Source organism: Pan paniscus, chromosome 10, assembly GCF_029289425.2.
Source record: "Pan paniscus chromosome 10, NHGRI_mPanPan1-v2.0_pri, whole genome shotgun sequence".
NCBI lineage: Eukaryota > Metazoa > Chordata > Mammalia > Primates > Hominidae > Pan > Pan paniscus.
The window spans coordinates 69,644,860-69,668,093 of NC_073259.2; the positions used below are offsets into that span (position 1 = coordinate 69,644,860).

Genomic DNA, 23,234 nt, shown 5'->3' on the forward strand with positions numbered 1-23,234 from the left:
TCAGCAGACTTAAACACTCCTGCCTGCTGGCTCTGAAGAGAGCAGCGGATCTCCGAGCACAGCGCTCAAGCTCTGCTAAGGGACAGACTGCCTTCTCAGGTGGGTCCCTGACCCTGTGCCTCCTGACTAGGAGACATCTCCCAGCAGGGGTCAACAGACACCTTATACAGGAGAGCTCTAGCTGGCATCTGGCAGGTCCCCCTCTGGGACAAAGCTTCCAGAGGAAGGAACAAGCAGCAATCTTTGCTGTTCTGCAGACTCTGCTGGTGATACACAGGCAAACATGGTCTGGAGTGGACCTCTAACAAACTCTAGTAGACTTGCAGCAGAGGAGCCTGACTGTTAGAAGGAAAATTAAAAAACAGAAAGGAATAGCATCAACATCAACAAAAAAGATGTCCACACAAAAACCCCATCCAAAGATCACCAACATCAAAGACCAAAGGTAGATAAATCCATGAAGATGAGGAAAAACCAGCACAAAAATGCTGAAAATTCCAAAAGCCACAAGGTCTCTTCTCCTCCAAAGGATCACAACACCTCACCAGCAAGGGAACAAAGCTGGATGGAGAATGAGTTTGACAAATTGACAGAAGTAGGCTTCAGAAGGTGTGTAATAACAAACTCCTCCAAGCTAATGGAGCATGTTCTAACCCAATGCAAGGAAGTTAAGAACCTTGTAAAAACGTTAGAGGAATTGCTAACTAGAATAACCAGTTTAGAGAAGAACATAAATCACCTGATGGAGCTGAAAAACACAGCACGAGAACTTTATGAAGCACACGCAAGTATCAATAGCCGAATCAATCAAGCAGAAGGAAGGATATCAGAGATTGAAGATCAACTTAATGAAATAAAGTGTGAAGACAAGATTAGAGAAAAAAGAATCCAAAGGAATGAACAAAGCCTTCAAAAATATGGGGCTATGTGAAAAGACCAAACCTAAGTTTGATTGGTGTACCTGAAAGTGACGGGGAGAATGGAACCAAGTTGGAAAACACTCTGCAGGATATTATCCAGGAGAACTTCCCCAACCTAGCAAGGCAGGCCAACATTCATATTCAGGAAATACAGAGAACATCACAAAGATACTCCTTGAGAACAGCAACCACAAGACACATAATCGTCAGATTCACCAAGGTTGAAATGAAGGAAAAAATGTTAAGGGCAGCCAGAGAGAAACGTGGGGTTACCCACATAAAGAAGCCCATCAAACTAATAGCAGATATCTCTGCAGAAACCCTACAAGCCAGAAGAGAGTGGGAGCTAATATTCAACATTTTTAAAGAAAATAATTTTCAACCCAGAATTTTATATCCAGCCAAACTAAGCTTCGTAAGCAAAGGAGAAATAAAATCCTTTACAGACAAGCAAATGCTGAGAGATTTTGTCACCACCAGGCCTGTCTTCCAAGAGCTCCTGAAGGAAGCACTAAACATGGAAAGGAACAACCGGTACCAGCCACTGCAAAAACATGCCAAATTGTAAGGCCATTGACACTATGAAGAAACTGCATCAACTAACAGGCAAATAACCAGTTAGCATCATAATGACAAGATCAAATTCACACATAACAATATTAACCTTAAATGTAAATTGGCTAAATGCCCCAATTAAAAAATGCAGACTGGCAAATTGGATAAAGAGTCAAGACCTATTGGTGTGCGGTATCCAGGAGACTCATGTCACATGCAAAGACACACATAGGCTCAAAATAAAGGGATGGAGGAGGATTTACCAAGCAAATGGAAAGCAAAAACAAACAAACAAACATAAAAAACAAAAAACAAAAACAAACAAACAAAAAAACAACCAGGGGTTGCAATCCTAGTCTCTGATAAAACAGACTTTAAACCAACAAAGATCAAAAGAGACAAAGAAGGTCATTACACAATGGTAAAGGGATCAACTCAACAAGAAGAGCTAATTGTCCTAAATGCACCCAATACAGGAGCACCCAGATTCATAAAGCAAGTTCTTAGAGACCTACAAAGAGACTTAGACTCCCACACAATAATAGTGGGAGACTTTAACACCCCACTGTCAATACTAGACAGATCAATGAGACAGAAAATTAACAAGGATATCCATGACTTGAACTCAGTTCTGGACCAAGGCGGACCTAATAGACATCTACAGAACTCTCTACCCAAATCAATAGAATATACATTCTTCTTAGCACCACATCACACTTATTCTAAAGTTGACCACATAATTGGAAGTAAAACACTCCTCAGCAAATGCAAAAGAATGGAAATCATAACAGTCTCTCAGACCACAGTGCAATCAAATTAGAACTCACAATTAAGAAATTCCCCCAAAACTGCAAAATTACATGGAAACTGAACAACCTGCTCCTGAATGACTACTGGGTAAATAACAAAATTAAGACAAAAATAAATAAGTTCTTTGAAACCAATGAGAACAAGGATACAAGGTACCCGAATCTCTGTAACACAGCTACAGCAGTATTTAGAAGGAAATTTATAGCACTAAATGCCCACAGGAGAAAGCAGGAAAGATCCAAAATCAACACCCTAACATCACAATTAAAAGAACTAGAGAAGCAAGAGCAAACAAATTCAAAAGCTAGCAGAAGACAAGAAATAACTAAGATCAGACCAGAACTGAAGGAGATAGAGACACGAAAAACCCTCCAAAAAATCCATGAATCCAGGAGCTGCTTTTTTGAAAAGATTAACAAAATAGACTACTAGCCCGACTAATAAAGAAGAAAAGAGAGAAGAATCAAATAGACACAATAAAAAATATAAAGGGTATATCACCACGGATCCCAAAGAAATACAAACTACCATCAGAGAATACTATAAACACCTCTATGAAAATAAACCAGAAAATCTAGAAGAAATGGATAAATTCCTGGACACTTACACCCTCCAAAGACTAAACCAGGAAGAATCTGAATCCCTGAATAGACCAATAACAAGTTCTGAAATTTAGGCAGTAACTAATAGCCTACCAACCATAAAAAGCCCAGAACCACACGGATTCACAGCCGAATTCTACCAGAGGTACAGAGAAGAGATGGTACCATTCCTTCTGAAACTATTCCAAACAACAGAAAAAGAGGGAATCCTCCCTAACTCATTTTATGAGGCCAGCATCATACTGATTCCAAAACCTGGCAGAGACACAACAAAAAAAGAAAATTTCAGGCCAATATCCCTGATGAACATCAATGCAAAAGTCCTCAATAAAATACTGGCAAACCAAATCCAGCAGCACATCAAAAAGCTTATCCACCACGATCAAGTCGCCTTCATCCCTGGGATGCAAGGCTAGTTTAACATTTGCATATTGATAAATGCAATCCATCACATAAACAGAACCAATGAGAAAAACCACGATTATCTTAACAGATGCAGAAAAGGCCTTCGATAAAATTCAACACCCCTTCATGCTAAAAACTCTCAATGAAGTAGGTATTGATGGAACATATCTCAAAATAATAAGAGCTAGTTAGGACAAAGCCACAGCCAATATCTTACTGAATGGGCAAAAGCTGGAAGCATTCCCTTTGAACACTGGCACAAGACAAGGATGCCCTCTCACACCACTCCTACTCAACACAGTGTTGGAAGTTCTGGCCAGGGCAATCAGGCAAGAGAAAGAAATAAAGGTATTCAAATAGGAAGAGAGGAAGTCAAATTGTCTCTGTTTGTAGATGACATTATTGCATATTTAGAAAACCCCATCATCTCAGCCCAAAATCTCCTAAAACTGATAAGCAACTTCAGCAAAGTCTCAGGATACAAAATCAATGTGCAAAAATCACAAGCATTCCTATACACCAATAACAGACAGACAGCCAAATCATGAGCACACTCCCATTTACAATTGCTACAAAGAGAATTAAATACCTAGGAATACAACTTACAAGGATTGTGAAGGACTTCTTCAAGGAGAACTACAAACCACTGCTCAAGAAAGTAAGACAGGACACAAACAAATGGAAAAACATTCCATGCTCATGGATAGGAAGAATCAATATTGTGAAAATGGGCATACTGCCCAAAGTAATTTATAGATTCAGTGCTATTCCCATCAAACTACCATTGACTTTCTTCACACAATTAGAAAAAAAGCTATCTTAAATTTCATATGGAACCAAAAAAGAGCCCGTATAGCCAAGGCAATCCTAAGCAAAAAGAACAAAGCTGGAGGCATCACACTACCTGACTTCAAACTATACTACAAGGTTACATTAACCAAAACAGCATGGTACTGGTACCAAAACAAATACATAGACCAACGGAACAGAACAGAGCCCTCAGAAATAACACTGCACATCTACAACAATCTGATCTTTGACAAACCTGACAAAAACAAGCAATGGGGAAAGGATTCCCTATTTAATAAATGGCGTTGGGAAAACTGGCTAGCCACATGCAGAAAACTGAAAATGGACCCCTTCTTTACACCTTATACAAAAATTAATTCAAGATGGATTAAAGACTTAAACATAAGACCTAAAACCATAAAAACCCTAGAAGTTTTATGCCTGAATGGCAATACCATTCAGGACATAGGCATGGGCAAAGACTTTATGACTAAAACACCAAAAGCAATGGCAACAAAAGCCAAAATTGTCAAATGGGATCTAATTAAAATAAAGAGCTTCTGCACAGCAAAATAAACTATCATCAGAGTCTACAGGCAACCTACAGAATGGAAGAAAATTTTTGCAATCTATCCATCTGACAAAGGGCTAATATCCAGACTCTACAAAGAACTTAAACAAATTTACAAGAAAAAAACAAACAATTCCATCAAAAAGTAGGTGAAGGATATGAACAGATACTTCTCAAAAGAAGACATTTATGTGGCCAAGAAACATATGAAACAAAGCTCATCGTCACTCGTCATTAGAGAAATGCAAATCAAAACCACAATGAGATACCATCTTACACCAGTTAGAATGGCAATCATTAAAAAGTCAGGAAACAACAGATGCTGGAGAGGATGTGAAGAAATAGGAACAATTTTACACTGTTGGTGGGACTGTAAATTAGTTCAACCATTGTGGAAGACAGTGTGGTGATTCCTCAAGGATCTAGAATCAGGAATACCATTTGACCCAGCAATCTCACTACTGGGTATACACCTAAAGGATTATAAATCATTCTACTATAGAGACACATGCACACGTATGTTTATTGCAGCACTATTCACAATAGCAAACACTTGGAACCAACCCAAATGCCCATCAATGATAGACTGGATAGAGAAAATATGGCACTTATACACCATGGAATACTATGCAGCCATAAAAAAGGATGAGTTCATGTCCTTTGCAGGGGCATGGATGAAGCTGGAAACCATCATTCTCAGCAAACTAACACAGGAACAGAAAACCAAACACCACATGTTCTCACTCATAAGTGGGTATTGAACAATAAGAACACATTGACACAGGGAAGGGAACATCACACACTGGGGCCTGTCAGGGGGTGGGGGACTAGGGGAGGAATAGCATTAGGAGAAATACCTAATGTAGATGACAGGTTGATGGGTGCAGCAAACCATCACGGCACATGTATACCTATGTAACAAACCTACACGTTCCGCACATGTATCCCAGAACTTAACGTATAATAAAAACCAAAACCAACCAAACAAAAAATAGCCACAATATGGAAACATCCAGCATATCCATCAACAGATGAGTGAGTTTTAAAATGTGGTATATATACACAATAGAATACTGTTCATCCTAAAAAAAAAAAAAATAGGAAATTCTGTCATTTGTAACAACATGAATGAACTAGAGGACATTATGCTAAGTGAAATAAGCCAGGCACAGAAAGACAAATACCATATGATCTCACCTATTTGTGGAGTCTAAAAAAAGTCAAACTCGTAGAAGTAGAGGGTAAGGCCAGGTGCGGTGACTCACGCCCGTAATCCCAGCACTTTGGGAGGCTGAGGCAGGTGGATCACTTGAGGCTGGGAGTTCAAGGCCAGCCTCGCCAACATGGTGAAACCCTGTCTCTACTAAAAATACAAAAATTAGCTGGGTGTGGTGTCATACGCCTGAAATCCCAGGTACTCAGGAGGCTGAGGCACAAGAATCGCTTGAACCCAGGAGACGGAGGTTGCAGTGAGCCGAGATCTCACTAGAGGCCAGTGGGGGTGGAGGTGGTGGGGAAAGGGGAGGGATTGGTCAAGTGGTACAAAGTTTCAGTTAGGAGTAATATGTTCTAGTGATCCATTATTGCATAGCCTGGTGACCATAGTTAGTAATACTTTATTATATATTTCAAAACAGCTTAAAAAAAAGAGGATTTTTAATGTTCTCACCATGAACGAAAAATGTTTACAATACATAAGATGTTTACAATACAAAAAATACTTTTTCTTAAAGCAAAAATACTTTACTTACTGTACTTCCCATTTTTCGAAAAATAGATGCATAAACAATAGTCTAGAAAGCTATGTCTAGATAGTAGGATCTTGCATGATTCTTTCTTTGAAGTGCCTACATGTGTTTTCTGATTTGGTACAACAACATGTATAAATTCTATATATAAAAGTGCCACACCAAGCTCACAGTGTAGATCCTGAAACTAGATCTCACAACAGCTGCTTTATTTGGTAAGTGATCTCAAGGAATAGGAGGGGGGAGTTGGAAGAGTGACACTGGGCTGGAAGGAAAGCCAAATCAAGGATGGGTTATAAAGCTGACCACCACCATGGGAAACTGAGGTGTTCTTTCTAGAAATCCTTCCAAAGAGCCATGTAGAATAAACCTCATCATTGTCTACCTGAGGGAGATAAGATGGAAGGATTTATCCATGGCTTCTCTCCCCACTGGTCAAAGGTGTTCAGTTCCTCCTATTTCCAGATTTGCACATTTGACAGAAGGGCTAAGAAGGCTGCTGCAGGTGTCCCACTGACTACAGCAGAGAAGCCTCAGGGCAGAAAACAACAGCTTGACAGAGCAGCTGGAGTGAGCTGCTGAAATGTAACTGAAGTGAAAAGGAGGAGGTGAGAGGGTGAGCATACATGCACCTTATATAATATAATGTTGTATAACATTAGAGATGGAAATATCTAGTTTTTCAAGCTGTGACTTTCTTGTTAATTAGAATGTTATAAGTCCCATGAGTAAGACCAATTGTAACAGAAAAGGCCAAATGGAAGCCCCTGAAACTGCCAAATCCCCATCCAGCCAAGATAGTAAATAAAAACCATATCACATCTCCAAGGGACATAGAAGAGATTACAGCCACCCTCAAAGACTTAAAGGATGCAAGGGTAGTTGCTCCCATTGAGTTACCATTCTCGCATCTATAAAAACCAGATGGTAAATGACTGTGTACTTTTTTAGTTTAACAAAGGAGTAGTCCCAATTGCAGCTACTGCACTGGGTGTGATATCTTTACTAGAGAAGATTAATACAGCCTCTAGTATGTAGTATGCCATCATTGATCTGATGAAATAGTCTTTTCATACCAATCAAAAAAGAGGATCAATGCAGTTTGCATTAGCAGGAAATGGCAATGGTATAAATTCACAGGATTGCCCCAGGACAATATTAGTTCTTCTCTTATTTTCTGTCATAGGGATCTATACTATCTGGTCATTTCACAAAAATTACATTGGTCTACTATTTTGAGGATACATGATAATGAGCAAGATGTGGCATGTACTGTAGATGCCTTCATAGATATGTATAATCCAGAGGGCACAACATTAACCCTATGAAGATCCAGAGGCCTGCCAGATTAGGACAGGACATGTACTGATGGCCCCTTCAAAGTAAAAAGTAGTTTGCTGCATCTTTCACTGCCTACTTGTAAGAAAGAAGCACACCACTCGTTAGGCTCCCTTGGTTTTGCTTGTGGAACATTCCACACTGGTGGAATGCAGCTCCTGGCAGGCTACTGGGCCCCTATAGGCTGAGGACCTCACCACAGGACACCAAGTGGCCATATGGCCAGAACAGTTCATCATGAGCCAGATGATCTCAAAGCCCCAAGTTACAAGGATAGGTGGGCTCAGCCGGAATCTAATGTAAGAGAGAAGCAGTACACTGGAGAATGTGCTTGAGCAGGTGCACAAGGCACAGATAAGCTGCAGGAAAGGTGGCCAGGCTCCCTAAGCCCCCTGCTGTGGCACCGACTGACATCTCTTCCTTGGCTCTCACCCATGACTTCATGGTGGTTTTTCTATGACTAGCTAACAGAGGAGAGGAACTCAAGCTTGACTCACAGACAGGTCAGCTTGGTGAAGTTGGTAGGCGTTGATAATGGACTGATGCCCACAACACTCCCATTCACAAGTGACCTTGAAAGACCATAGTGTGGGCAAAGACAGCAGTGAGGCAAATCTTCTCAATGGAAAAGCCATTTAAAAAAAAATATTAAATTGCCTTTGTATATATTTATGTATTAACATTCTTATGTGTATTACCTCTACTTGCAGATTTATATAGGGCTTACAAATATTTTTATTGAGTATTGTTTAAGTGATCTGGATTTAAATCACACCATCGGTTTAAAAAAAATAGGCATTTTGACATTATTAACAATGTTGGCTGGGTGTAGTGGCTCACTCCTGTAATCCCAGCACTTTGGGAGGCCGGGAAGTTGGGAGGATCTCTTGAGCCCAGGAGTTTGAGACCAGCCTAGGCAATATAGCGAGACCTAGTCTGTAAAAAAAAAATTTTTTAATTAGCCAGGTGTGATGGTGCATGCCTGTAGTCCCAGCTACTTGGGAGGCTGAGGTGAGAGGATTGCTTCAGCTAGGGAGGTTAAGGCTGCAGTGAGCGGTGATCACACCACTGCACTCCAGCCTGGGCAACAGTGTGAGACCCTGTCTCAAAAAACAAACAAACAAACAAAAACAATGTTAGTAGGAGAGAACAGAAGGAGAAGACTTCTAAGACCATATGGAAATCATGCATAAGAAATAATAGGCTCTTAGGGAACTCTATTATTATTGCCTCAGCAAGGGGAGATTTGGTAAGCCTTGGCAAAACAACAAGAAGCCAAATTGGAATAGGAGAAAGACAACAGCATTTCAGAAACAAACAAATGCAGCTTTGAGTCAAGGCTCTGTCACTTCCGGAGAGTATGACTTTGGAAAAGTTATTTAACCTCTCTGGACCTCAGTTTCCTCCTTTGTAAAATGAGACTGATGATATCTTAACTAGGTTCTTGATGGGCATGTCAAGTACAGTTGTACAGCCTGTGAACAAGGGAACCTAGTGGAAGAGGTGAGAAGGGACTAGCATCCCACCTGAGCTCAGATCACTGGACAGCATCTATCTTGCAGAAGTTCTGTTTATAGTTTGCACAAGGCCCCTATAGGTTACCTCAGGCCTAGTTGTTCCAAGGATTTAAGAGACATCACATTTGTAAAGCACTTAGTAAGCAGCAATCAATGGTAGCTGCTATTGTATTCTGTCAGTTACTGAAAACCTACACTGCAAACAGAAGTCAGGACCCAGCTCTGTGTGATAGAGGTGGCCACAACAGGAAGGGCAGGTCTCTGACAGAGTCTGCTTCCCCAGGGACTCTAAAGGACATAAGGGCAGGGACCTGTCTTACTCACCTCTGATGTTCCGGGCAGTTAGCTGACCATAAATTTTTGTTGAGTGATTGAGTAAACAGAAGGATCCTCTTCCCTTTTGTTTTTGTTTTTGAAAAAGTAACAGTAATAAAAACATCTTTGAAAACATTTGCTTGGATGCGTTCTTGAGCGCCTTCTTCTCCTATGTTGGTTTTCAGTTCACCAGTTCTCAGACTGAGTTTTCTCGTTTTGAGGCCACTTACAGGGTAAATTTAGGTCTGTGTTCAGAGTATGTCACTTCACTGTCTTACATTTAGAAAGAGAATCCTCAAATAACAAAACCAAGCAATAACAACTCCACAGATTCTCCAAGCTTGTTCTTTGTCGTGTTTGCCATGTAATCAAACTTTCAGCCCCACAGAAGTGGAACTAAACCACCCATAATGTTACATTGATCAAACTTAAGTCTGATTTCTTTAGAGTCTTTCGGCTGATGCTTGTTGTCTCTTCCTTTCTTTTAGATTACTGAATGAGTCTGGCTCTTTAAATTATGCTTAGTGAACTCTATGATTGCTGAGGACAGCAACTAGGACTGGAAGAAATTGTCTGCTGAGATAAGTGGTAGAAAAACCCTCTCATGGTCCCACCCAGACTCCTCCTCATCTTCCAATGTGCACTGGAGACTCAAACCACACCATGACCCCGTTAGCAGCATAGGGAGGTTCCAGAATGGTCCTCTTCAGTGATAACGAGGGAATACATCTGAGGTAGGTTTCATCTTCCCCTAAACAAAACTGGCAATGGAATCTAGCAAAATAATCTTTTCAGTTTAACAAATTTAATTTTTCTATGGTTGCCTCTGAGTTAGGCAACTAGATCTAAAATATGATGTGATGTGATAAAATGTAATATGCCTTGCTAATATGGGTCACTTATTCTGTTTGCGTCCTACCCCTGTTCCACTGCTGGGTTGAATCCCTCACTTTCTCTTAGTTCACCAGTGACTAGGCTCATTAACTTGTCCGAATTAAACTTTACGTGTTGTGCTGCTAGTTTTTTTTTTTTTTCTTTAACACAACCTATTTTTCTTTCTTTTTAAAAAATTCAACTTTGATTTTAGACTCATGGGGTACATGTGCAGGCTTGTTACACTGGTATATTGCATGATGCTGAGGTGTGGGGTACAACTGACCCCTTCACCCAGGTAGTGAGGATAGTACCCAATAGGTAGTTTTCCAGTCCTTGCCCCTCTCCCTTCTTCCCCATTCTTGGAGTTCCCAGTGTCTATTGTTCTTATGTTTGTATCCATGTGTACCCAATATTTAGCTCCCACTTGTAAGTAAGAACATGTGGTATTTGGTTTTCTGTTCCTGTGTTAATTCTCTTAGAATAATGGCCTCCATCTGCATCCTTGTTGCTACAAAGGACATGATTTTGTTCTTTTTGTGGCTGCATAGTAGTCCATGGTGTATAAGTACCACATTTTCTTTAACCAATCCACCATGGATGGGCACCTAGGTTGATTTCATGTCTTTGCTATTGTGAATAGTGCTGTGATGGACATACAAGTGCATGTGTCTTTTTGGTAGAACGATTTCTTTTCCTTTGGGTATATACTCAGTAATGGGATTTCTGGGTTGAATGGTAGCTCTGTTTTGAGTTATCTGAGAAATCTCCAAAATGCTTCCCATAGTGGCTGAACTAATTTATTAATACATTCCTATCAGCAATGTGTAAGTGTTCCTTTTTCTCTGAAACCTTGTCAGCATCTATTATTTTTTTACTTTTTATAATAGCCATTCCAACTGGTGTGAGATGGTATTTATTGTGGTTTTGATTTGCATTTCTCTGATGATTAGTCATGATGAGCATTTTTTAATGTTTGTTGGCTACCTGTATGTCTTCTTTTGAGAAGTGTCTGTTCATGTCCTTTGCTCATTTTTTAATGGAGTTGTTTTTTTGCTTGTTGACATGTTTAAGTTCCTTATAGATTCTGGATATTAGACCTTTGTTTGATGCATAGTTTGTGAAAACTTTCTCCCATTTCTGTAGGTTGTCTGTTTACTCTGTTGATAGTTTCTTTTGTTGGGCAGAAGCTCTTTAGTTTAATTAGGTCCCACTTGTCGATTTTTGGTTTTGTGATTGCTTTTGAGGTCTTAGCCATAAATTCCTTGCCCAAGCTGATGTCCAGAATGGTATTTCCTAGATTTTTTTTCTGGGGTTTTTATAGTTTGAGTTCTTACATTTAAATATTTGATCAGTCTTAATTTTTATACATGGTGACAGGTAGGGATCTAGTTTTATTCTTCTGCATATGACTAGCCAGTTATCCTAGCATCATTATTAAAGGGAGTCCTTTCCCCATTGCTTATTTTTGTCAGCTTTGTCAAAGATCAATTGGTTATAGGTGTATGATTTTATTTCTGGGTTCCCTATTCTGTTCCATTGGTCTGTGTGTCTGTTTTTGTACCAGTGCCATGCTGTTTTGGTTACTGTAGCCTTATAGAATAATTTGAAGTCAGGTAATATGATGCCTCTGGCTTTGTTCTTTTTGCTTAGGATTGCTTTGACGATTCAGGATCTTTTTTGGTTCCATGTGAATTTTAGAATAGTTTTTTTCTAATTCTTTGAAAAATGACGTTGGTAGTTTGATAGGAATAGTGTTGACTTTGTAGATTGATTTGGGCAATATGGCCATTTTAACAATATTGATTCTTCCAATTCATGAGCAAGAAATGTTTTTCCATTTGTTTGTGTCATCTCTGATTTCTTTCAGCAGTGTTTTGTAGTTCTCCTAGAGATTTTTCACCTCCTTGGTTAAAGCTGTATCCCTAGGTATTTTATTTTTTGTGGCTATTGTAAATGGGATTGCATTTTTGATCTGGCTTGAACATTACTGGTGTATAAAAATGCTACTGATTTTGTACATTGGTTTTGTATCCAAACAACTTTACTGAAGTTGTTTATCAGCTCCAGGAGCCTTTTGGTAGAGTCTTCAGGGTTTTCTAGGTATAGAATCATATCGTCAGGGAAGACAGATAGTTTGACTTCTTTTCCTATTTGGATGCCTTTTATTTCTTTCTCTTGTTTGATTGCTCTGGCTAGGACTTCCAGTACTATGTTGAATAGGAGTGGTGAGAGTGGGCATTTTTGTCTTGTTCCAGTTCTTAAGAGGAATGCTTCCGGCTTTTGCCCACTCAGAATGATATTGGTGGCAGGTCTGTCATAGATGGCTCTTACTATTTTGAGGTATGTTCCTTCGATAGTGCTGCTTGTTTTAAACAGTGTTGAGAACTCCAGTCCCTGTAACTGTAACAGCAAAATTTCCCACAGAAGAGCAGCCTCAGTGAGCATAAGAAGGGGCCTTTGTTCTTCCTCAAAACAACTAATCCCTCTTGTAAATAGGCCTGCCATGCAACCCCGGAGACTTCTAAAGAGTTTTGTCCTTGGAGCTTTCTTTAGTTCCTCCGAGCATGTTTCATTGTAACAGTGGGCCAGGTCTTCCGCTGGTTTTAACTGCCTATTTTGAGGTTGCTTTTAGGACAGCTGCTTTTAAGTTAATCTTTATATTCACTGACTTTGATGGAAAACAAACAGTATTATGTCGTTGCTTCTATATGAGCACAGGATTTCTTAGGATTAACTCTACTCAAGCCTAAATAGCAAACTTTTGGGCAAACATTTAAGAGAGTACATCACTGTAAATGCAGTTTATAATTTTTTTCTCATTAAATGAATTATATTCAGTAGATTTTCTTTACAGGAAAATGATAGAAGAAAGTTTAAAATGACATTCTGCACAATCATTATATTTTGGAATGCTGCATTAGAAAATCACAAAAGATTTGAAAACAGAAGGATACCAATCCTCAGATATGATTTTCTGTTTTTGATTCTAATAAAATAAGCCAAGTGTTCTGTTCCAGTTTCCTTTAATATCAAAATCCTTCCTAATGCCTATCAAGTTATCTTTCTGAGGTACCCCCCAGGCTTCCCAATTAACTTCACAAACCCCACTTCACAGATTACCCAAAATAACAGAAAGAGGCCTTGTAAGGGAATGGTTAAGAGTATGAGCCTGATGCAAGACTAGCTCTACCCCTTACTACCTATGACAATGACAATGAGCAAGTTGCCTAAACTCTCTCTGCCTCATTTTCCCATCATAAAATAGGAATAGGAACAATACATATCTCCGAGAGTTATTAGGATTAAATAAGTTAATATTTCTAAAGGGGTTAGAATAGTGCTTGGCAGGAATTACTACATAAATGTTGCTAAATTAAATTTTACCTAAGTCTAATCCTGACTTGCTTTTTCTCTCCAAAATCAGAAGGATTTATATCCCATAAATTTAGTGAAAAAAATTGTTAGTGATTTTTAATGCTGTTTATATAAATAACATATGTAATAAGTATCTTCAGGCTGGGTGTGGTGGCTCACACCTGTAATCCTAGCACTTTGAGAGGCTGAGATGGGCACATCACTTGAGGCCAGGAGTTTGAGACCAGTCTGGCCAACATGGTGAAACCCTGTTTCTACTAAAAATACAAAAATTAGCCAGACTTGGTGGTGTGCACCTGTAGTCCCAGCAACTAGGAAGGCTGAGGCAGGAGAATTGCTTGAACCCGAGATATGGAGGTTGCAATGAGCCAAAATCACGCCACTGCACTCCAGCCTGGGCGACAGAGCAAAACTCCGTTTCCAAAAATAAATAAATAAAATAATAATAATAAGTATCTTCATCATAGATTATAAACAATCTAGATGTCCAACAATAAACAAATTGTTAAATATTAAGTATTTAATTTTAAAAAGTAAAATACAAATTTATTTTCAATATGTGTTTAAGTGGAAAAAGCAGGTTACATAAAATAATGTACATTATGATTCAATTTTTATTGAAACAATATGTATTATAGAAGAAAGCAAAAGAAAAGTCTAAACAGATAGATACCAGAATGCTCCCAGTGTTATTTTGGGTGATGAAATGATGAGTGGTTTTTATTTTCTTCTTTTTTTTTTTTTTAAATCTAGATCTTCTAAATTGTCTCCAAGAACATTTGTGATTTATAAATAAAAAGAAATTAAGAATTTTAATAAAAACATAAATTTATGATTGTGGAAATTTATTTTCTTTCCATGGAAATCTCTAAGGAAAATGAAGAAATATACTGAATTCCTCTAATTAAATATAATCACAATTTTCATTAACCTCAAAGTTATCAAGGAAGAGCTATTTTAGCCCATTGCCTTAGATATCATAAGATATAAAAGGTATTTTAAACAATTTTGCATTTATCAGCTTATATATTTTAATCATTTGTTCTCATTTTTATCATACATTAGTTGTGGAGAAGTAGTGTAGTGTTGGTTTGTCTTATGTAATCTGACTTTTAAAACAACTCATTATACTAAATTTGAGAACTGAGGTAGATATTTTACAGATAAAATAATTTTTAATTATGTTTTCTCAATCTAGCAAATAACAGAAATAAAAAGTTTTAAGGGATTATTTGTGAGGCAAGATAGATAACTACTTAGATTGGATAAATTTTCCAGGAGCCAGAGAGAAAAGTTATATATAATATCACCTTACCATTACTGTTATTAGGGAGATTTTATTAGGTCACTTCTGATTTTTGCCCTTCTTCAAGTGTGACTTTGTTTATCCTCAAACGGACTTGTTGGTTTCTTCCAATCTCATCTCAGGCTTAAGTAAAATATTTGCGTGTTCCTCCTTTTTTTTTTTTAACTATGTTGAAGATTATCCTTCCTCTCTCATACTAAGAATCATAAACCTAAAAGCCAAAATACAGTACAACAGGAAACTAATAATTTGATATGTTTAAAATGTACAGATTTGAGGGATGTCGTCTGATTTTTGTTCCCCAACAGAACTGAAAAAAACCCATTTCTGCCACTTGTCGAATCAACTGTTAACCTTCTAACTCACACATTTTTTACATATTAGAAATACCCGTTTTAACCTTGCTAAGTCTGTGCAATCATCTTCTCTAGCTATCTTGCTTCTAAGAGGAATTCCCACTGGATTATTGAAAACTTTCTGCTTTGCTTTCCTTAAATCTGTTCTCAGATTTAGAAAAAAAGGTTCTTTAAAGAAGATGACCCAGTTTTCTAGAGTGAATAAAACTTTTCACACCACAGTGGAAATCTTACAGTATTTTTTTCAAAGTTGTAAGACGGTGAGGAAAGGGTATCTTTTTCTTCTTATTAGAAGTATTGAATAAAAGATATATAATATGTCAAAAATCTTACTTAGAAAATCTATGAACCAAAAATCTGTAAGGACAGCCCAGAAAACTACAAGGAGGTTAAAAAAAAAAAAAAAGTGAGGCAAAGCCTCTTTCTCTTGTAATCTAGCTTCTCTATGTATTGAAAGACTCAACGTGGCTTTCTATTTCAAATCTTACACTATGAAGACATTTGATTAACCAACGATATTAGGTTAATAAAATATTTTACTCAAGAAAACAGCCCTCTTATACCATATAAAAAGAGAAAAATATTCAAATAGAACTCAGAATAGAAAGTACTAAAACTCTTTTACTCTATGTAAGGAAATTACCAGATTTTTTTTTTTCTGGAAGATTGGTAGTTTTTCATATTCTTTCTCATATGCAGTTCCCCTTAAATTTATTGCCCTTTTATCTTCTGCTAAATCCACAAGAAACATTTTAAAGATATTCTCTCACAGTACCTAAAAAGTTAACTAAGTTTTTTCTACTGTCTCCATAATCCATTCCAATTATTTACTTTAAAATTTTTAATTCATCCATTTATGTATTGATTCACAAATACTTATGGAGTGCCTACGATGTTTCAGTGACTGGGTTAGGCTCTAGGGATACCACGCATGGTGAGCATGAACAGGCACAGCTCACACACTTATGGAGCTGATAGGCAAATGAGGTACTCAGGTATGAATCAAATGATCACATTAGTGGAGGCAGAATTATGAACTGAGGTTCATGTTCTGAAAAAAAGAACAGTCTCAGAGAGTGGACCCTCACTTAGAGTAGGGGACAGGGAGAGCTTCCCTGGGCAAACAAAACAAGGCATCAAGAACGAAAATGAGGCTGAGCCTAAGATTTAATTTCCTTTCATAAAAACATTGCAGGAAGCCAACCACACTATTAATTCTAAAGGTGAGCAGAACAAAATTTCATCTGAACCCATTTTCTGACCAAAAGTGTTTCTTCTTTTCTCATAGAAAATGGTTAGCATATCTCATTGAAGCATTATACAGAGTACTTTTTTGTTACCTGGCTGTTTCCATGTATCTAATTAAGAAAGAAAAAGAGTGAAAAAAATTCTCAGCATTTTTTCGCCATTTTGTTTCTCTGTCAAATAAATTATCTTTTTCAAATATTTTCTATATAAAAATGTTTCATTGATTCTTATTTGCAAATCTATTCCACAATATTGCTATTACAGATTCCAATTTATTCTTTTTCACCCTCTTTGGAAATCTGTAACTATATATCAAATTACTACTCACTTATGTTTCATTAAATGGAACAACTTAGATAATTTTTATTTCTACTTGTTGCTTTAGTACTATTTTAAAATCATTGTGAAGAAGATACTTTTAATTTATTTTTTGAGACAGGGTCTCACTCTGTCGCCCATGCTGGAGTGCAGTGGTGTGATCTCAGCTCACTGCAGCCTCCACCTCCCAGGCTTAGGCGATCCTCCCACTTTAGCCTCCCGAGTAGCTGGGTCCACAGTCACACACCGCCATAACTGGCTAATTTTTTGTATTTTTTGTAGAGATGGGATTTCACCATGTTGCCCAGGCTGGTCTTGAACTCCTAAGCTCAAGTGATCTGCCCGCCTTAGCCTCCCAAGGTGCTGGGATTATGGGTGTGAGCCACATGCCCAGCCAGAAAATACTTTTATATCAGACTTTCTCTAAAACTCCAAATATATTTGATCTCTTTTTACTTGGTTGCTTTTATCTGTTGCTTTTATTTATTTTTAATTCATTTTGAAACAGGGTCTCACTGTCGCTCAGATTGGAGTGCAGTGGTGCAAATCATAGCTCACTGCAGCCTTGAACTTCTGGGCTCAAGCAATCCTCCTGACTCAGCCTTCTGAATACCTGGAATTACAGGTGTATGCCTCATGCCCAGATAATTTTTAAAATTTTTGTATGGATGGGGTCTCATTTTGTCCCTAAGGCTGGTCTTGAACTCTTGGTCTCAAGCAATCCTCCAACCTTGGCTTCCCAAAGTGCTGAGATTATAGGCGTGAGCCACTGTGCCCAGCCTCTTTTTATTTTTTTAAAGTTTATTCTTATTACAAAGCAAATACATGTCCTATGGTGAAAATAAGATTTTCAGTAGTAAACTACAATAAAAACTTACCAATCCTGAACCAGATATAACCACCATTAATATTTTGTTGTATACCTACATATAACTATATTTTTATATAATTTACTGTGTTTTCTCAGGGTTTTCATGAAGTAGTTGAGGAAGCAAAAATGACAGCACTTTTTTCTTGGTTATAATTAATGATCTATTTACGGATTTTTTTTTTTTTTTTTTTTTTTTTGAGATGGAGTCTTGCTCTATCATCCCAGGCTGGAGTGCAATGGCATGATCTTGGCTCACCACAACCTCCGCCTCCTGGGTTCAAGCAATTCTGCCTCAGCCTCCCAAGTAGCTGGAATTACAGGCACGCCACCAGGCCCAGCTAATTTTTGTATTTTTAGTAGAGATGAGGTTTCGCCATGTTCACCAGGCTAGTCTTGAACTCCTGACCTCAAGTGATCTGCTGGCCTCGGCCTCCCAAAGTGCTGGGATTACAGGCATGAGCCACCGCCCTTGGCCTATTTCTGGATTATTATTTGATTCAAATTTTTGTCAAATATCAAATTCTGTAAACCTTGAGTAGCTATTGTGTGGCTATTACAAAAATGGCATGATTCTTTTCTAAAACTATCACATAAATCATATTGGTACTAGGTTAAAAAAATAGAGGTTTGTCTTATTTCAGTTATTTTACTCTAATTTTTATCTTTATTTTAAATTCTACTGGCTTTTCCCCTTATCTCATAAATTTCATATTTTTGCTATCAACACAGCATTTCAGTCTGTGGAGATCATTAGGAATCTCATTTTAGCTAACCCTCCTATTTTTGTGTCATCAACAAATTTAAAAATAATCTCTTCAAAGCCTTCATATAGATCATTAGTGAAAATGTTGAACATTTTGTAGAATATGTTAAGGCTGCCTAAGGGACAAGGACCAAGAGCAAAGTTGCTTCCTAACACAACTCTAGTGAAGACAACGGAAGGAAAAATAAGAAAGAGGCCAGTGGAAGCAGTAAAGACTTATTATGGTTGCATAGTTGGAAGTCCAGAATATAAGAAAGGAGAGAACTAAACCTACACTGCATATAAAAAACGGCACCCGCGGTGCCAGTAGCAAGAGAATCGGTGGAAGAATGCAGAAACCAATTCAAACAAATCCACATAAATATTTGATGGTACATAAGGGAGGGCTATATATGAAATTGCAAAAGGTTGCATGTAAGTTTGCCTGGAATATTACAATAAAAATACATGCTTTTCAGCCAGGCTTGGTAGCTCACGCCTGCAATTCCAGAACTTTAGGATGTTGAGGCAGGTGGATGGCTTGAGCCCAGGAGCTTGAGACCAGCCTGGGCAACATAGTGAGACATCATCTCTACAAAAAATACAAAAATTAGCTGGGCAGAGTGGTGCATGCCTGAGGTCCCAGCTCCCGAATATAGGAGGCTGAGGTGGGAGGATGGCTTGAGTCCAGGAGGCCAAGGCTACAGTGAGCTATGATTGCACCACTGCACTCTAGCCTGGGTGATAAAGTGAGACCCTGGATCAAAAAAAAAAAAAAAAAAAAAAGATACATGCTCTTCAGAGCCATTTAGAAGATGGAAGGAAGACTATTAATGATCCTTGCATCAGTGCGTATGCTAGCCTACATGACACCTCTGTGTGAATTTGAAAAAGATGCCTCTTCCTCCTGGCTGACATAGCCCCACACAAGGACTTAGCGCTTGACAAGGAGAGCACAGGTTGAACCACAGCCCTCACTCACGCCTTAGCCAGGTGCCCCCGTGCACTGATCAGTGAGGTTTGCTGGGTCTCTCCACACCCCATTTCAGCTTTGCTAGCTGGTTCTCTGTTAAGCTCTGATGATAGGGGTGCTAGAGGGAGACTGAAATGTGGGAAGAGGAAGGAGGGACACACTTCATCCTGTGAGCTTCCAGTTTGCTTGTGGTTCTTGCTACTGGCACCCTATTAACTCTGCTTCACCATAGCAGCAGTTGGATCCAGTTTTCAGTTTCCCTACCACCTGCAGAAATAACTGGACTGCACCCCACCTCCCCACCAAGAGACACCAGCACCAAACCCCTCTTCAGAGACAGATCCCAGCTCCAAGAGACACTGCCTCCAAACTCAGAGACAAAACCACCAACTGAGCAGCACCTTTCTCCTCAGATGTCTGAGTTTCAGCTTCATGCCGCTGCTCCTCTAAGTTTCTACATTTTAAGAATTCCAGCCTCTTACTTTTGTTCCCTCAGACCTAGAGGCTATTAAGAGTTCCCTGCAGTTGCTACCTCTGTAATATCTTAGATTTTTCTTTTCACCTTTTTGGTTACCAGGTTGACAATTTTATATTTCATTGACAATTCTTTTTTTTTTTTTTTAAGACAGTCTCACTCTGTCACCCAGGCTGGAGTGCAGTGGCTCAATCTCAGCTCACTGCAACCTCCACCCTCCCCACCCTGGGTTCAAGTGTCTGGCCTGTTGACAATTCTTTACATTAAATTATATTTATTGGTTGGGCGCAGTGGCTCACGCCTGTAATCTCAACACTTTGGGAGGCTGAGGTGGGCCAATCACATGAGGTCAGGGGTTCCAGACCAGCCTGGCCAACATGGCAAAACCCCATCTCTACTAAAAATACAAAAATTAGCTGGGCATGGTGGTGGGCGCCTGTAGTACCAACTACTCTGGAGGCTGAGGCAGGAGAATTGCTTGAACCCAAGAGGCAGTGATTGTAGTCAGCCAAGATCACACCACTGCACTCCAGCCTGGGCCACAGAGTACATGAGACTCTGTCTCAATAAATAAATATAAAAAATAAAAATTATATGTATTCAGGTAACTCTGCATAGTTCCTGTCTCTTGACTGAACCCTGAGTACACAAAGGAGAAGACAAATTAGAGCTATAAATCATCATAATCTATATACATTATTTTTCTTCAGGCATTACTTGGACTGTTCTAACATCAAAACTGCTCGATAAGAGGAAACAACTTTCCATCAGACTCGAGTTGGGGATTCTTGCCAGAATTAAGGCTGTCACATACTGAAGGGCTAGCTGGCTTAGCTGGACTCCTGGTAGGAGAATGATAAACCCATCCTATATCTTTCCAAAAGGGATGTACTAATCAGAAATAGGTTATTCTGCAGTAAACACCAGTCCTCTGACTAGTGATGGCTTACAGCAATAAATGTTTCTCTCTCTTGGAGGTTTCGTAACAACTGAGGATCCATTGCACCTTTGTTCTATGGCTCTTCTCCAAATATCTTTTTCATTTCTTGGAGACCTAAGCTGAAGGTATTACCCCTACCCTTGTCTCACAGCAGAGGGAAAGGAATAAGAGTGGAATCATGCAATGGCTCACAAGCCTTCTGCTTGGAGGTGGTGTAAGTCACCTCCTCTTGCATTCCTTTGGTTAAAGCAAACCATATAGCCAAACCTGCTATCAGTGGGGCATTTTGGGTTAAGAGTTAACAAAATCTTTTCTCTGCTGTGTATGAATTTTACCTTTAGTTAACATTCTAGTTCTGTTCCCCTAGAACCAGATTAGAGTGCTATGTTAACAGTATTACTCAGCAACACTGCTTATAATAAAAAGGATCTCTGATTGGAAATTGCATCTGGAGTGGGAGGAACTATAAATGCGCCATAAATACCTGATGAAGATTGTAGCTTCTAGCATCCTTGAATGTGCTGACTGTTTTAATTGAGTATGTGTAGTAATGCCAGAAATGACACATCTGAAGTTTGTTACAGGTGATATTGGCTCCTGTAGGGAATGAGACCTTAATTCAGGGTGGTTCCTGCACTTGCCTCATATGCATCACACCTTCATGCATTTGAGTTGTCTCGGGGCAGCTGCATAATTTGGAGGGACACCTGACACCACCTGTAGTTAATTGTGGTTCCTGTCTCATGTTTTCATTTTTCTTTTCTTTCTTCTTTTTTTTTTTTTTTTTGTCTTGAGACAGTCTCACTCTGTCACCAAGGCTGGAGTGCAGTGGCACGATCTCGGCTCACTGCAATCTCCACCTCCCAGATTCAAATGATCGTCCCACCTCAGCCCCTGATAGCTGGAATTACAGGCACCTGCCACTATGCACAGCTGATTTTTGTATTTTTACAAAAATTCACAGTGTTGGTTAGGCTGGTCTCGAACTCCTAACCTCAAGTGAGCTGCCCTCCATGACCTCCCAAAGTGCTAGGATTACAGGTACGAGCCACCACGCCCAGCCCTGTCCCATGTTTCTCTGAGTGAATCTGATGCCAAAGAGGTTTATGGTAGTTTTGTGAGTTTGAATCTTGACCTGAACATAATAATAGGTTTGATGCCATTGTGGGCACTGTAGGCAGAAATTCACATTCTGCCACAAGACATCAATATAAGAATGGATGTTCTTCTAACTGAAAGATGAACAGATAATTAGAAACAATAACAGTAGGAGGATTCTCCTAGAGGACCTAGGTACTTTTCATTAGACAACAGATTCATAGAAAACTACTGATCAATAGAGGAAAAATGGAAAGAGAAACACGTTTGTGGCTCAGAGAAACCTCAGTTAGAAACCTGGCTCTGCTGCTTCCTGCCTGTAACCTGGGTGAGTTGCTTTACCCCTCTGAGCATCAGAATTCTCATCTATAAATTTACTATTTTTTTCAGGCATTTTTACTAAAAGAAAAAACTCAACTGGAACTCAGTTGAGAAAAAAAAAAAATCTAAAAGGGCACGAATGGTCCTGCAATCTAATGGACTTGAGTCTCCAGGACTCTTTCTTTGCCCCATCTGCAGTTTTTTCAGTTTCTTGGCTTCATTCAATCCTACTCCAGGGACAGGATTTCTCTGTAGGACAGAGATGCTGCCAGCTCTGGCTTACATTCTTACCATAGGTATATATGACCCTTTCAAATTAATGATTTCATTTTAAAATGTAACTAAATGCTCTCTTACTATCTTACCTGTCTTCACTGAATTGCACTTCCTTATTTTAAAGGGTGATTGTTCTGTCATTTCCAGATTGAAGACAATCCTTGCTAGAGAAGTTGGGAAGAAAGAGTAAACTGATCATCATAAAGTTCTGCTGTCTAGTTCTGCTGCCTTCATCAACATTATGGCATCTTTTCCAGAATGCTAGCCTATCCTTCACATGTTCTTGCTCAGAACATGGCTGGTATCTCATAGTGCCACAGTCATCATTCATAATTACAAAGAAAGGTTAAATTTACCTTAGTGTCGCCAGATGTTATGCACATTATATTTCCAAATATAATTTTAAAAAATTTCATTCAGGCTATTTTCTATCATGTAAAACCTACTTTATTAGAAATGATGGTCCATATAATACTCAGAACAAACTTC

At 38.8% G+C, this 23,234-nt stretch overlaps 1 long non-coding RNA gene across 1 annotated transcript in view; it reads right to left on the reverse strand.

Annotated features, from left to right (window-relative positions):
- Positions 1-22,650, reverse strand: part of LOC117975470 (uncharacterized) — a 59,107-nt gene extending 36,457 nt beyond the window's left edge. Inside the window, exon 1 of the long non-coding RNA XR_008620432.1 lies at positions 21,535-22,650. This is a non-coding gene — a long non-coding RNA (uncharacterized LOC117975470). The remainder of the gene's footprint in view (positions 1-21,534) is intronic.
- Between the last annotated feature and the right edge of the window lie 584 nt (positions 22,651-23,234).